The sequence below is a fragment of the Dasypus novemcinctus genome, chromosome 7, assembly GCF_030445035.2.
Source record: "Dasypus novemcinctus isolate mDasNov1 chromosome 7, mDasNov1.1.hap2, whole genome shotgun sequence".
NCBI lineage: Eukaryota > Metazoa > Chordata > Mammalia > Cingulata > Dasypodidae > Dasypus > Dasypus novemcinctus.
The window spans coordinates 72,835,875-72,851,229 of NC_080679.1; the positions used below are offsets into that span (position 1 = coordinate 72,835,875).

The following is a 15,355-nucleotide window of genomic DNA, read 5'->3' on the forward strand; positions in this document are numbered from 1 at the left end:
TATCTACCCAAGTTTAAATCCTAGGATTAAATGTGGCTTAGGTTCAAGTTAAGAGTCAAGACTGGGTATATCTTGTTCTTAACAGTTTTAGTCTGAAAAAGATAAAATGCATGAATTATTTCAGGGCAGTAAGGATTCATAATAGGTGGGTTTCTGTGACAAAATACCCATTCTACAAAGTCCCAAGGATAATTGTCAATACATGTTTAAAATCAGGTGGAAGAATTAGAGATAAATTTGAGCACCTCTCATGTAAGCTTTCATTTCATATCCTGGCTCTGCCTTTACCAGTTGAGTATTTTAGACAAGTTTTTTAACCTCTCTGAGCTTTCATTTCCTCATCTCTAAAATGGAGAAAATGATACCAATTCTGTTCCCGACCCCCTCACATATTTGTAAGAAGGACATGAGATAACATGTACCTAATATAACATGTCCCTACAAAATCAGGAGTCAGTAGAAGTCAGCTCTTCTCCCTTTCCCACCCTGCTCAGCTCCATTCCTTTGCCTTATCCAGGACACATAGAGACATGTGGATTTGCCTTAGAAGCTGGACCCAGAACCCCAAATGCAGTAGATGGATTGGCCCAGGCCATAAAGTTCAGGGGTCGAACAGGCGTTCCCCGCAGGTGAATGAGGGTGTGAACGTAGGAAAGAAAGGAAAGCACACCAGGCTCTGTAGGAGTGGCTACAGCCTCAAACCAGGGGTCAGTGTTCACAGGTGCTTGGGAGGGAAGGGATGGTGGTGTGTGATTTTTTCCCCACCCAGATGGAAATGAAGAATAATTTTTTTTCAAAATCTAAAGAGTTTATGCCTATGCTTGTGGTATATCTATTTGCCTTTTTATCCAAAGATTGCCAGGATCGTTTACAAACTTAAAGCAAAATGATTTAAAAAAATCCAGCAGTAGAGAGAGATGCACCATCTGCTTAGCATGATAACACAACCCAATACAACCTTAAATAACAAAGAATACTCGATCTAAATTTATGTAGATGCCAGCACATAATTACCCAACATGATAAGAGAGGGAGTAAAGTTTCAATGCCACATCTTCCTTACTCACCATTTTCTCCAGTACACCTCAAAAAAGGGAAGAACAAAAAAAAAAAAAAAAAGAGCCAGTATCCTCCCCCACCCCCCCCCCACCCCAAGCATCTTAAAATAGTGAGGCATTCGTTAACTCAAAGGGGAGGCTGCCACCTACTGGGTCACTAAAAGCATCCTTCAGTATTTTTTGTTGGCCTTTAGAGGTCTCCTCTTAAAAACCCGATTTGGCCTGCAGCTGTTTTGTTAGTGACAGTAAGAAAATCATAACCTAAGACACTACAGTATAGAAACTTAAAAGCTGCAGCATGAATTAATTATTTGACAAACACCTGAAAACTCTGCAGCAATGTTTTTTCCATTCGGCATCAGAGACCCTGAATATTCAAAGGGGAAAAGAAACCTTTCTCTCTGAATTTCTCTGTTGTTGCTTTCTAAGGACAAAGTGCTTTAACAGTCAGTAAGTGCTGCTAATTGCTCCCCAAACAGCTCTAATCTAACCATTTTCTCCCTGCCTTTTACTCTGTAAATCCTTCAGAAAACTAATATATTGGTTAGCACTCCTCAAAAGTACCCCTCTAGATTCGATTGATACACATGTTACAAATAGTTTCTCTACATCTACCTATTTGAAAAGGCCCATTTTTAGTAAGCATTCTATTATTGATGCTCTGAACAACTTCTTTCTTTCTTTTTTTTAGAACACACCATCCTATAGTCAATAACAACGAAAAGGCTGAGTCCTCTGCCCCCAATCAGTTCCGTGCCTTCAGGCAAGGCACTGTGCCTCGGGTTCTTCGTTTATGAAACAGGAAAAAGTTGTAACAAATGGTAATGGCTCTCTTTGATAGGCGTACAGCTCACAGCTCTATCGGGATAATACACTTTCTCATAATCTTTAAATTCTTAAGCAACCCAACCCATGAGGTAGGAATCATCACCCTGAAAAAGAGCACAAGTGATTAACCTAAATAAGGTCAACCACAGCGTAAGAAGAGGCAGACTCACACTCAGAACATCCACTCTAAGTAGGACCCCATTTCTGCTACCCCATGCTGCCTCTCTTAGCATGATCTGGAATAATATATGAAGAACAAGTGCTATCTCTGAACTGATAACTTGGAAAAAATGGTCCCCAACAAACAGTAGCCTGCAATACAGAAACATTTGCCTGAGAAAGCAGTATATATCTCTGTTTTAGATTTATTCTTTTTATGATCCCTCTTTAAGAAAGCCGTCAGTTATTCAAAAAGAGCAGGACTCTGATTCTTTTTCCTTTCAGGCTTTTCCCCCCTGCATGTTTGCAGATTGCTTAATTACTTCTCTGGGCTTTGGAATTTGTACATTACAGATACATGATCACCCAAGTCATTACCTGCATATTTTCTCATTAAGAATAATTATAGCTCTTACCACTACTGCCCACCTACTTATGTCCTGCAGGCCAGGGCACACTAAAGTAATCATCTTTTGAAAACGATCTTGATGAGCAAGTGTTGTGTGCACAATCAGCAATAAGCAAGATGAGATGGAAAGATTTTCCTCTCCTCCATTATTGACTCAAAAATCTCTTTTCCATTATTTCAACACAGTGCGGTAGTGCGGAGACGGGACCAAAGGGAGGCCAATTGTGGAGACGAGACCTGGCGGAGGCGGGATTGCGGCCTCCACTCCGTGGACTGCCTTTCTGAGCGTGTGCATAGCACCCATTTCCTGGCTCAATCTCATGGTCTACAAAACAGTATTTGTAAGATGTTTTAAAATCCTCAGAGCATCACATCTGAGATGGGACAGTCTTACAGATGAAGGAGAGCTTTTTATACTGATTTCTGGCTCCTCCACTTTATCAACTTTTTAACTTAAGGCATGTTATTTGATCTCTCTGTGCCTCAGTTTCCACATCCATAAAGAGAAGAGAATAATCGTCCATGCCTCTTAGGGATTACATGAGATCCCATTTATAAATAACTTTGCCCAGCAAAGGATGCAGGTGAGCATCTAGCAATGTTAGCTATTATTATTATCATCATCAGGGTTAAACTGAAAGAGTCTGGGGACTGTTCAAAGGAGCTCAGGCAACACATCTAAATTAAAAACATTAATTGCCTGCCAGATAACAATCCAAAGACATCGCGAAGGGGTCACATGTTATTTTAATCAGTGAATCCTGAATGGGTTCAATTTCAAAGGTAGGAGGGAGACAAGTTAGCAGATGTTTGAAAAATATTAGATTGTACCCAAGAAGAAGCTATATAAATAACTGGTTAGTGAATAAATAATCTGTGATTCGTTACTTCAAGAGTTAATCATTTTTAGGCTTAAACATATTTTTGTTTTATTTTCAATACAAACCAAAATATTCACTGTTCATTTTTTAAAATTTTCAAATAAGCAACAAAAGGTATTAAAACCACCCATTCCCACCTAGAAACAAGGGTTAATAACTATTACATATAATAGCTCTCACTCATGGTCTCTCTTATTATACTCCTGATATATAACTTAATAATGCTTTTCTGTATATACACTTCGCTATACGTGGTTCCTTTCACTTAGCCATGGATTGTAAACACATTTCTATATTGTTTAATATTCTTTGTCATCTTCTTAATGACTACATGATTTTCTATTGAATCAATGTTATTTATTTAATTAAGCCTCTATTGTTGGTTATTTAGGTTTGTTCCCAAATGATTGTCATGAACATCCACGTATTAATAGCTAAGTCTTTGCATAAATTTCTAGAAGTGGATTTGATAGACCAACAAGAAAACACTTTTTTAAACTGCCGGTTGAATTTTTTAACTCCCAGCTTTTTAATTCATTTGCACTCTACCTAGGATTTGGTGTCCTCATGGGAATAAAGCATGTGTCTCTTCTGGGACAGACTACCTTTGAAGCAGTTTCTGCTGGCACAATTCGGTAATGCTGCAAGTAGCAAATGGCCAGGGGCTCTGAACAGAATGTCTACCTGGGCCCCCACAGACTAAACATGTCACATTTATAACCTTCTTGGCTGTGCTTCCCATGAGCTGGGGCCAGCATAAACTTGCGTCGTCCTAGCCAATACGCCCAGCTGAATAGGATTATCTAAGTGTCTTGGTATCTTGGTTATCCGGGACACATTAGATGTCACTGATGGAGCAGTTTAGTGTTCAAAACCGTCTGTTCAAAAAGTTCAACCATTTCTTAAAAGGGATTTGAAATATAAGCTTGTTATGTGCATAGACTATCTCTGGGAGGATACGTAAGCAACTGGGGACAGGGTTTGCCTCTAGTTAGAGGAAGTGAAGGTAACAGGAGTGGGAGAGATGTTCACTGTATTCTTTTGCATTATTATTTTTTTTTTACCACATGCATATATTCAAAGGAAAAATTTTTAAGCAAAAAGATTAAGCCCAAATAAATGATGCGTGCATGTAGATATTATCTCATTGTCAACTACTAGATTAGTAAAACATAAGCAATAGGGGAAAAATAGGATGATTATATAATGAGGATATATTAGAGTGGTCAAGGATGCCAGCTATAGAGCCAGATTGACTGGGTGGATCTTGCAGCTCTGTGACTTACTAGTCATGTGATCATGGACAATGACCAAACAGCTCGGCATATCAGTTCCTTTATCTATAAAATGGGGATAATAATAGTACTTCACAGGGTTATTGCATTAAATGAGCGGATACATAAAAGTCCTTAGAACAGTTACTGGCAATGGTGAGTGACCACTGTATTTTAGCTATCATTGGTGTTGCCATTATTCTCCATTCCATTTGTACAATGCTGTAAAACAGCTAAGAGAATCCTCCCTAGGATTTGTGGATTTTTGAAATGAAAAGAACATGTTTACTGCAACTGTCCGATTTTATGCTGTTATTTACAACTAAGCAAACAGCCAATAAATGGTGGCGGAAGGAAAGTGGAAAACTTACCTTCAGTTATGGATGATTCCAAATTTGAGAATTACATGAGTCTTTGCAAGAGTAGGTGATCCAAACCATTCCACACTAGAGTGATTAATGAATAGACTTTTTAAGACATTATATTAGGGTGTTTCGGTTGGTTTTACATATGAATGTGCTTTTGTTTCTTTCATTTTCTAACATGGTTGAAGGGGGAAAGTGGTAACACAAGTGGCAAAACTCACATTGATTGGCCCTTAACAACCATGTCTGCAGGAGGCATGTCTTTCGAATTCAGAATTTGTTAAGGAAATCATTCACATGATGGGAGGGCATTAAAGATTCCTGAAACATTCTAATCTTATCCACTGTGAATAATGTGCTCAGTCATTGGAAATATGTCGCTGGCAAAGCAGGTGATATGGTGACAGGGACAAGTAGACTCTGCTGTTACACAAGCCTAAATGCATCCTTTTGGCCAAACACTTTACTGAACATGCTGTACAGAGTGCTGTTATGCCTGTTTTATGGGTAACCCCTGCTGCCCTTTTTCTTTGTGGCTTTCTCCAAGCTGCCAGCATCATCGGAGTGGGATTTTAGGTTCATACCATCCCAAACTCAGGCCAACACATTTAATTAGTGAGAGTACAATAGACTCTACCCTCAGGCCCTCGGAAATACCGCTAGCTGCCTCCAAAACAACAGGTATCCAATGAGCATTTGTCAAATGAATCCCTAGGTTCATCATGTGGATGTAGCATGGTATTTCCCTCATAGGCACAGGACAACCCCACATGCCCTGGATATGCAATGCCTTCAGGCATAACAGTGCTGCTATTTGGTCTAGAGTCCTCCCCTCACTGCTTTTCTTGATCACCATCACTGATTTGAACAGAGTGAAAGGTAAGAATTGGATCCAAGGAAGTGGGCACCCTGATAAACGTTCTAAAATCTGAAAACAGAGGCAAATGTATGTCCTGCCCTTCTTTGAGGACATGGGCAGCGTCCCGTTGGCCTGGCTGTCATAGAATGAAGTGAGGGTCAAGGCAGCCTCTGTAGCCCACAGTGCACCACGATCCTCCTGTGGACTCCTCGTTTTCTATAAATGGCAATGCACCTGTGCAGCTGAATTAGGAAGGAAGAACACTTAGAATGTTTTCAATTTTCAAGTAAAAAATTGAGTGAACTATATTTAAGCCATCTAAATTAGAAATTATCAAGACACCAGCTCTAGGAGTTTTCAAAGCAACATGGCAGTAAAGCATGAACACGGATGGGTACAGATTAACTGATGGAATAATGTGCTTTTCTTGACAGTGGTCACAACTATATGGCATTACCACTGTGAAATCGCCCTCTTTCGGGGAACAGCTAGGTTCCTGGAATGCCATCTGTGGGGATAATATTAAAACCATGGTCTTGGTCCTTTAGGGTTTGTAGGAATTTCGATTTCAAGTACATTTGCTTTATAATTTCAACAGAGGTTATTATATAAACATTTTTAATGCATCATCATTAATAGACCAAGGGAAGAAATCTATTTCTGCCAACAGATAGGAAATAAATCTTCACTATCTCTTTGGTCCACTAGTTTACGTTTAGAACATCACACCTTTTCTGAAAAGCTGTTGGAGACATATGCTCTCATTATTATCCTGCAGTGATTTATCACTTAATTCAGAGACACACCATATATCCAACTTACCCACTAACCAGTGTCTTATTCCAATTACCATTAATTAACTCAAAATATGTTACTTTTATGCAAACAAATCATTATTTTGACACTCTTATGTTTTAAATTCCATACTAATATTTATACATTTCTTCAACTAATATTTATTGAAAACCTATTACATGTTTGACACTTTGCTACTTAGTGGTATATTTTAGCTTCCCAAATACACCTGAAAATTCTAATATGAATATTTATTTTCATAAAAGAGAATATATGAGAGGAGACTCGGTGCCAGAGTCTAAAAAGACAAGGTGGTGAATTTTCATACCAACTATGGAAATGATCCATTGTGTGATTCAGAAGTCATTGTATCACTCTGTGCCTCTGTTTCTTCACCTGCAATAGAGTAAGTAGTAAGCAATTTTCCTTGACCTGATTCAGCTGTTAGGAGAAACAGCTAATAAAATTGTTGCAAAGGATCATGAATATTGAAAAGTACATCATCATCATGATTAATAATAATGTACAAAGCTCAAATATTGAAATGACTCTCTGGCATCATTCCAAATCAAGAAATATAAGTTCTGGTCTTGCATATTAATGAAGAGAAACAGTGTGAGAGACTTATTTTACCAGGTTGAATGAACACAGTGAGGAATATCTTTAATCATGAACTGTATTTTCTAAAATATTTTGTGGGGCATTTTTTTCACTTTTTTTTTTAACTAAATGTATTGCAATCCTCTCAACGAATAGATCTAGAGTTCAAATCAAACCATCCCCAAACTAGGCAGATACACGTTTGTACCTGACCTTGGAATGAATGCTCATTTTTTATAGAGAATGTAAGCAGCTAGCAGTTGTCAGTTAAAGAAATCTAGCTCTGATTTCATAGAGCTCAAAACCTGTCATCTTCGCATTAGCTGACTGTCTGGCACCTAATGAGAAAAACAAATTGCTTTTACTTTCTACATAAGACATTTGCATTTAGGACTTTTTTTTTTTTCTGCTTGTAAAAGGCTTATAAAGCTTCCACTCATAACACTCTACCTGCATTTTTCACCTAAAAGGGTCTTTATGAAATCTTACAGTAAATTTAATAACCCTCTTCAATAAACATGAGCTTTTATGAGCATGACATATCTAATAGGCTCAATGGTCTGGGAATAAAATCTGCATCAGTAATATTTTCACTGCTGTAATATCCTGCATATAAATTTTTTTTAAAAACCGTGTACAGAGCAGACCACTGAATAAGAAAAGAAATTATCCTGCAAGTTTCGGGAAACAACTGGTCAATGAACACCTGGGTGACTGGTTAAGTGTGAAATGTCCCGATGTGTACAACATTGAGTTTCATAATATTCAAACATTAGCCTCTGTCATTTTCTTCCACTTTCAGCAAATGCACATTACAGAAATAACTTTGGAAATGGCTTTTGGTAATCTTTCACACTGGCTTTTTCAGGAATGGAACCTTCACATGAAACATTTCCCCATTTCAATCACCTCCACGGAGGACTTCTGCTTGGGTGAACCTGCTGACACGAGTCCTGTTGCTCAGGGTAGCTCATGGCTTCTTTCACCAGTTAAGCTACCAAATTAGGCATGAGACTGGGACCCTCATTTCTCTTCTTGCTGGTGTGTTTCAGTAAGGAAGACAGGAAAATGCTAGTGACTTTTTTATAGCTGCTATATAACAAGAGAATGAAATGTCAAAGCCCTAGAAACTCCATCTTTCTTAGTCCCATCAAAGCTCATCTAGCTACTGCTGATGCCTTCATCTTTGCCTTGCTGGCAAGTAGCAATTTCAAATTCAGCAATGCAGAGCAGTCCAACTGGTCAAAATATCCTAATTAGCTATTCAGCACTTACTTAGCATCTACATGTGTGAAGGACTTGGGCGAGCATTCACAGTAGCCAACCCTTACTTTCTTGAGGTAGCTCACCTCCCACAATTAATCATACTCCTGAGAAGTTGTACATTATTGGTCTCCTTGATAATTATTTCACAATTATAATGTACCAAGGAAGTATGTTCTAAAATATGAAGAATTCTTTTATGTAAGTTTTTACCTAAGTCTGTAACTTTTACAAACCAAGACTTGCCTATCTGAGCTTTACTTAAAGTAGAATACATAAGGTGACAGAAAAATAAACACAAAGAAAAGTACAAATTCTCATTTTAGTCCTTATTTCTATCTCCTCTCACCCTCTCATATTTTTTAACTGAATTTCTAGACAGCACCAAATGGAGGAGAGATGTCCAACAGTCAAGACAGTTTCCTCTGTCTTAGATTTCAAAATTCCTCTTACAAATAGACGATGAAGGTGCAGGAGCATTGTGAGTAGGAGAACTAGGGGTAAATGAAGACTTCAGGAGGAAACAGTCGAGCATGCTTTGGCCTTCTACCACCCTTATCCTTATCTGACTGTTCTGGACTCCCCACGACTTGAGGCACCAGAGCACCTGGAAACTGAAGAGAAGCCTTCTTCTCCCATGCCCACGTCTGCTATCAACAGCCTTGGGCGGCACCAGCAGGGCTGCCGGGCCAACCTGTCCCTCCTGCTCAGGCTCCTCATCCTCACCCCCCGCTGCTTCCTCCACCCCTGTCTGGCACGTCGGTGACCTGAGGGCCTCTGGGGCAGGGAAATGTCCTGCATTTTGTAGAATCCTAAGGAATGGATGAGTGGTCAGAGAGAGCAGAGTGTGGGCACTCTGGAAGGCCCAGGCCTCACCTTGACACCTTCCCTCTGGCCTGCCTGTGGACAGCATTGCATTGTAGCCACAAATTGGTTCAAAGGCTGACACGGAAAAGAGAATAGATGGGAAAGCACCCTAGTGAATCACGAAACAGATCATGGTTCCCAAATAGCCAAGAATTGGTGCGGCAGTACTTAAACTTGACCTTAAAATGTGTTCATATGGCCTTTGGACACGCCTGCGCCCTCGAAGCAGTGGGAAGGTATCTGTTGCAATCCTCGCCGACCTGGGCCAGGGCCCAGTCTTAGTGCCAAAGAACCAATGATCATAAAGAGCTTGCCGGAGGCGGCATAGTGTGCCTACTGAATGTGCTAGTCCCGGGAATCAGTGAGGCCTGCTATTCCAAATTAGAGCGTTTTAAAACGACCAAATAAAATGAATGAGGTGATGATACAGAGAAAAGAAAACATTTAAAGATAATGAGCACAGAGCTTCATTCTCTACTGGGGGCAGGGGGGAGCAGGCGCAGGGTCAGTAAATTGAGCACACTCATAATAGTCCTCACAAATCATCTCCTGATTAATCCTCATCCAGCCAGGATGTACTGGTTTACCCTTTCATTCTGTGCCTCTCACAGTATTTACGAACCACTGCCTTTCAACAGGAATAGAAAATACACCCATTCCAGAAGCTTCAGGACTGAACATGCTCCTAAATGTGCTCCTGAAAGTCAGGACAAGAGAGGGTCAGGCGCTGCCCTTCCTCTTGCTGGGAACGATGTGGAGACTGGCTGCACGATCAGAAACCGTAGTCTCAGCATTTAGGGCCGATTCTCTGCATTTTTAGTACCCAAGTATGCTTACTTGATGGCAACCGATATTTTTCTTTGTTTTTCTTCGTTGTTGTTTGTTTGCTTGCTTTTGTTTTGGGTTGCCTTGTTTGGTTTGCTTTGCTTTGAAATAACAGTAATATAATTGATCCCTTCTAATACAATGGAGGTGACCTCAATAAACAGCAGGTCTCATTTGGATTCTCCCCAGGAAAGCTAATTGGTGGTTTACTAGAAAACTTTGTCAAAAGGCTATTTAATCCATAAGGTGAGCCTGTGGTCTGGGGATGCTGCAAATAAACAGTATTCAAGAAGGCGAATACCTACTCACTCACACCCATTCCCCAGGAGAGGAAGAAAAGTCTACACAGGGCATGGATTGGCAGTGGCCATGCCATTCATACAAACAGAAAGTTGGCAAGAACCCAGGGTAAGACTTTTTTAAATGGCCTCAAAACCACCAATGTTGTTCTTGCTAGAGGAAGGCTTGACTGTGTGGGCTCAGTCTTCTGCAGTGTGAGAGCTGCTGGGACTTGAATGTCACCTTTCTGATATGCACCCGCGGACAAGAGGAAAAAACTCCACAGAGTGTTATACAATGACACAAGACTGTGGTCGTAGTTTGGAGAATTAAACCCTGTTACAGTAAGTTGCTGTAGGAGCACTACTGTGAGCCATTACTGGAGAAGCTCGGCTGAGAGGCCACTGCGTTCTTACTTTGAGGGAAGCTGATTTGGGAGGAGAGAGAGGCAAAGGCTCTAAACTGTCCTAGGGGAACAAATCAGAACATCAAAGCTGGAATTAGAGAATCAATGACAGATACGTCTGTCTCCTGTGGTCAGATGCTCAAAAAGCAAAGCCCCAGGTAGATAGAAATAAGGAGATTACTTGTCTAAGGTTAAGACAGTGAACAAACCGGTGGCCAGACATAGACACAAAATCCACCAACTTGCTTTCAGTATAGGGGTAGGTCACATATAGGACAGATGAGATGCTGAGGGACCTGGCAGAGACCAGGAATAGGATATAGAACCCAAAGCACACAGCCCTTCTCAGGAGTGTGTGAAGGTGAAACCATTTGTTTAAAGGGTGAAGGGTGTATGGTAGAAGACCGAGTCCCTAATAACATGGTGTAGCAACAAGTGACAGCACATCCAACCCTCTGTGGGCTGCCAAGGACCTCTGCTGCAGGAATCCCCATGCCTGCATGCCAGGATGGAGAAGGCCCAGCATGGGGCACCAGGACAGTGTAAAGAAGGGGAGACTGCCTCATAATACCTAAGGCGATGAGGCAGAGCCAGGAAGGAAAACCCCAAAAGCATCTCAGAAAAAAATAACTCCTGTCCAGTCCTTTGGAACAAAGAAATATGAATGAGGCATGGATGTTACAAATAAATCTCATCTTTCCGTCTTCTCACTTTTGCCTTAGAAAGAAAATTTGCAGACTAAATTAACAAGAATACTTTTCTTCTCGGAGAATAGTGAAAATTGTATTCTCTTAGCAGCTACTATAAAAATTCCTCTTCAGGGAAAATGTATCTGTGCTGCAAATTCTCCCATAAGATCCCTTAGGACAGAAGCTTTCCCTACCCCAGGGCAATTCTGGACACCAAGGAGGCATATATTGCTTAAGAGAAGGAGGAGAAAGAAGAGAAAGGAAGAACAGAAGGAAGGCAGATAGTACAAGGTAAATTTACTGAAGTCCCAAAATGTTTTTGTGCACGTAGATTTGGGAGGGAGTTAACTGGGAACAAACTGGACTTCATGCCTAGATTGACATGGCAGCGGAAGTGAAGCAGCAAACACACTCAAATGATGAGCCAGATACAGAAAGACAGAGCTAGAAATCGGCGTGGAGCAAGTGTGTTCTCCGAAATTCACAGAAATCCACGAAGGGCAGTGGGGGATATGGCTAAGCCACGGGTGTGTAACGCTCTCCGACCAGGGAGTCCCCAGGCTTTCTCGGTGACCCATGCTTTGCTTCCCTCGCTTCTCACAGGGATGCCACGTGCCCCTGTCCTCCCCCTCCCCTTCCCCCTTCTCTTTCAGCTTGGCCTTGCCCTTCTACCTCCCTTTTCTCCCATTTTTTCCTATTTCCTGTCCTTTGCTTTGCCCACTCAATGGTAGCTTCCAGACCTCTCATTCCTAAATTTTCCCCCCTTAAAAAAAATTATTTCAACTTCAAAATATAAAAGAACAATAAAAGGCAGCACAACAAATTATGGAAACACCACTTCAAAAAAATCCTGTCCAGGCACGCTTATTTTATTTAATCTTAAAAACAAACTCAAATATTTCTCGAGTGTTCCTAAAGATGAATAAATGAGCATAGATAAATGAATGTTTTATGTGATGCCATTCCTAGAGTCATTCAGATTTTAAGCTCTTGTTAGAGAATTTCTTCATAAGCATTCACAGGGTACATGAATAGTCACTTTGTTTCTATTCCAGCCAACTGGCAAGATCACGCACCACACAAATAACCTGATCTGCAATTCAACAAACCCACACACATGGGGCTGTTGCTGTTTTACAGTTAGTATACATACTGCACAGAGTAGTTTAAAGTAAAGAATTGGATGACTGCATATTATAATTTGTCATTGTTAAAGAATGAAGGTGATTGGATTAGTAGAGAGAACAAACGCATGCATGATAATATCGACAGCAAGTTGACTAATCAAGCACCCAATCATCTTACCTGCCACAAGTGAGAATTTGGTTAAACATTTTGATGATGTACAGAATAGCTTGCGGAGGGATTTGTTTCCAAGTAATTGGCAGGAACTGCAGCTCATTAAATTAGCTCTCATCTGACATGCCAAATGATACTCACAGTTGATCCGTTAGATCATCAGCAAGCAATTGTTTATCCCTTCCCTGAGCCAGTATGACAAATAGGTAATTTTAGCCAAAAGGGTTAAGGCCAGTGCCAATCATTATTCACATCGCAATTTAACTGATTCTCTGGCAATCAACGCCATGCGTTCAAAATGCAATAGGGTAGTTTCTTCCACATTGTGGGACTCTTAATGTGAATATTCTGCCAGAATATAAACTAACAAAATACTAAATAAAAACAGGTTTCAAATGTAGTATTTATCATTTGATTTTAAGGGAGTGAGGCAATCAGTAAACCTCACACTGGGCAATTGTGTGAAAGAGCAAGAGCATGAAGAATTCCTACTCAGATTATTGGGCTAAAACAGTAAGAATTCAAGAAAGGTTGCAAGGGAGAAATGACAGAGACTGGTTTCACCCCTATGCTAAGTTCATCAGCCTCACCAGGAAACCTGAGATGATGATAGATAAAGCCACTCTAAATGATTGCCCTTTGCCCTCTCTTCCCATGTACTTGAAATAAAAGGCTTCACATGAGATTAGCTAAGGGAGGGATTGGGCACTACCTCAATGTCTTCTTCAGTTTGGTCACTGATGTTCCTGGCCCTTGTCTAATAATAGAGGTTATTTCCTTTTCTGATCCACCTTTTCTCATTTTGCCTAAGGCTCATGACATTATGGCAAGATTCTAAGCTGTAGGGACAACATTTGCCCTCCTTGTACAAACGGCTCAAACACAAACAGTACCAAAGAAAGATGCTACAGAAAATGTGTTTATCACTTAGAACCATGGCCCAGAATCTCAATCATCACTAAGCTACTTTGTGAGGTAAGCACTAAGTGAAATAAAAGCCCCAAGGATAGCTCATTTTCAAGCCTGAATTTCCCTTTCACTGGAACATACATATTCTTATCTGGCACGTGAATTTTTTCGGTTCCTTGTTTCCTCTTCTCATCTTCCTACCTTGACTGTGGGATTTGTGGTCACTTGACTACTTCGCTGCTCATTTGGAAAGGGGAATTTAAGAGGCAGAAATTCAAACCAATAACAGCCTCCTCATACGTTGTGTGTGCTAATAAAATATTCAGAAGGATAGAAGATTGAAGCTATTGCCTACCAGAAGGCTTTGGAGTCATTTCACTGTTTCCATCCTTTGTATTTTCCTTGACCTCCTAACCAATTTAATCAAAATTTGGCTATAAATCTCCTTAGTCAAGGGCCCACCTTAAGATATATTTCAGTAATCCTTGTGCCAATCAAAAGCCCTGTGGAAAAACTGGAACTTTAGGTCTTTAGTATAATATACATAATTAATGTGTTCATAATATTTACTACCTATATCCATTATTAAAATAATAAATATTCTTTCTGGGATCTGGTTAGACACTCAGTGATAAAGGCCTGAACTGAATTAGCAGTAACAGGGCTATAGATAAAGGGGTAGATTTGATTAAGTTAGGAAAACATTGGCAGAACTTGGTGACTGATTGGGGTGAGCTAAAGAGGGTAAGGGAGAGAGAAAAGCCAAGAATCATTCCCAGGTTTTTGACCTAGATAACCGAGTAGATGCTGTGTCAAGATGATTTGATACAGGTGAGAGAGATAAGTTTGTAACATATTCAGTTGGAGACACCTATGAGACTTTTAGGTAAAAAGATCTAGTAGTCAATTGGATATTGGGGCCTAGAGCTTAGGAGAGAGATGTGAGCTGGTAAAGCAGACTTGGAAGCTGATGGCCTTTAGTTAATTCTGGAGCCCAAGAGGGGTGAATGAGACCTTCCCAGAAGTGTGTGCAAGAGAGAATATGGAAAAGAACGAATCTCCCCAGGGACACCAAATTTAAGCCAGCCAAAGAAGAGCAGTCATCCAAAATGTTTGAAATGGAACAAGAGAGAAAAGGATCAACCAGAATGGGTTCACAACCTTCTGAAAATACTTTTCAAGGAAAGGCCTCTACCAATGATAAATCCATATTGATATGCCATGTAATTATGTGCCAGCTCACCCACCCCATCAGCAGCACCCCTTCAGCTCCTCCCTCTATAAAAACCAAAGAAAGAGGCTCAAAAGTAAATGATGCTAGTTTCATATGTTTCAACAAGTCAAACAAGAAATATGAAAGAAAATGAATTCACTGAATTTGGCAAAAAAGAAGTTATTGAAAACCTCGGAGAATTAACTTCCAAGGGATAATGAAGGCAGAAGACAGTTTCAATGGACAGGGAAGTTAGAAAGAAAAGGTTATGGTGGTTGCCCTTTCTAGAACATGGCTATAATGAAAGGACAAAAATTGGCAAAAGCAAATGAGAAAAGCAAGGTGAAGGAAAGTGTTTGCTGTTTGTTTGTTTATAT

At 40.2% G+C, this 15,355-nt stretch overlaps 1 long non-coding RNA gene across 1 annotated transcript; it reads left to right on the forward strand.

Moving 5' to 3' along the window:
* Positions 1–1,765: 1,765 nt before the first annotated feature.
* Positions 1,766–2,972, forward strand: LOC131279188 (uncharacterized). The gene is made up of 2 exons (XR_009186557.1): positions 1,766–1,879; positions 2,641–2,972. It is a non-coding gene; the product is annotated as an uncharacterized lncRNA (long non-coding RNA).
* Positions 2,973–15,355: the final 12,383 nt, after the last annotated feature.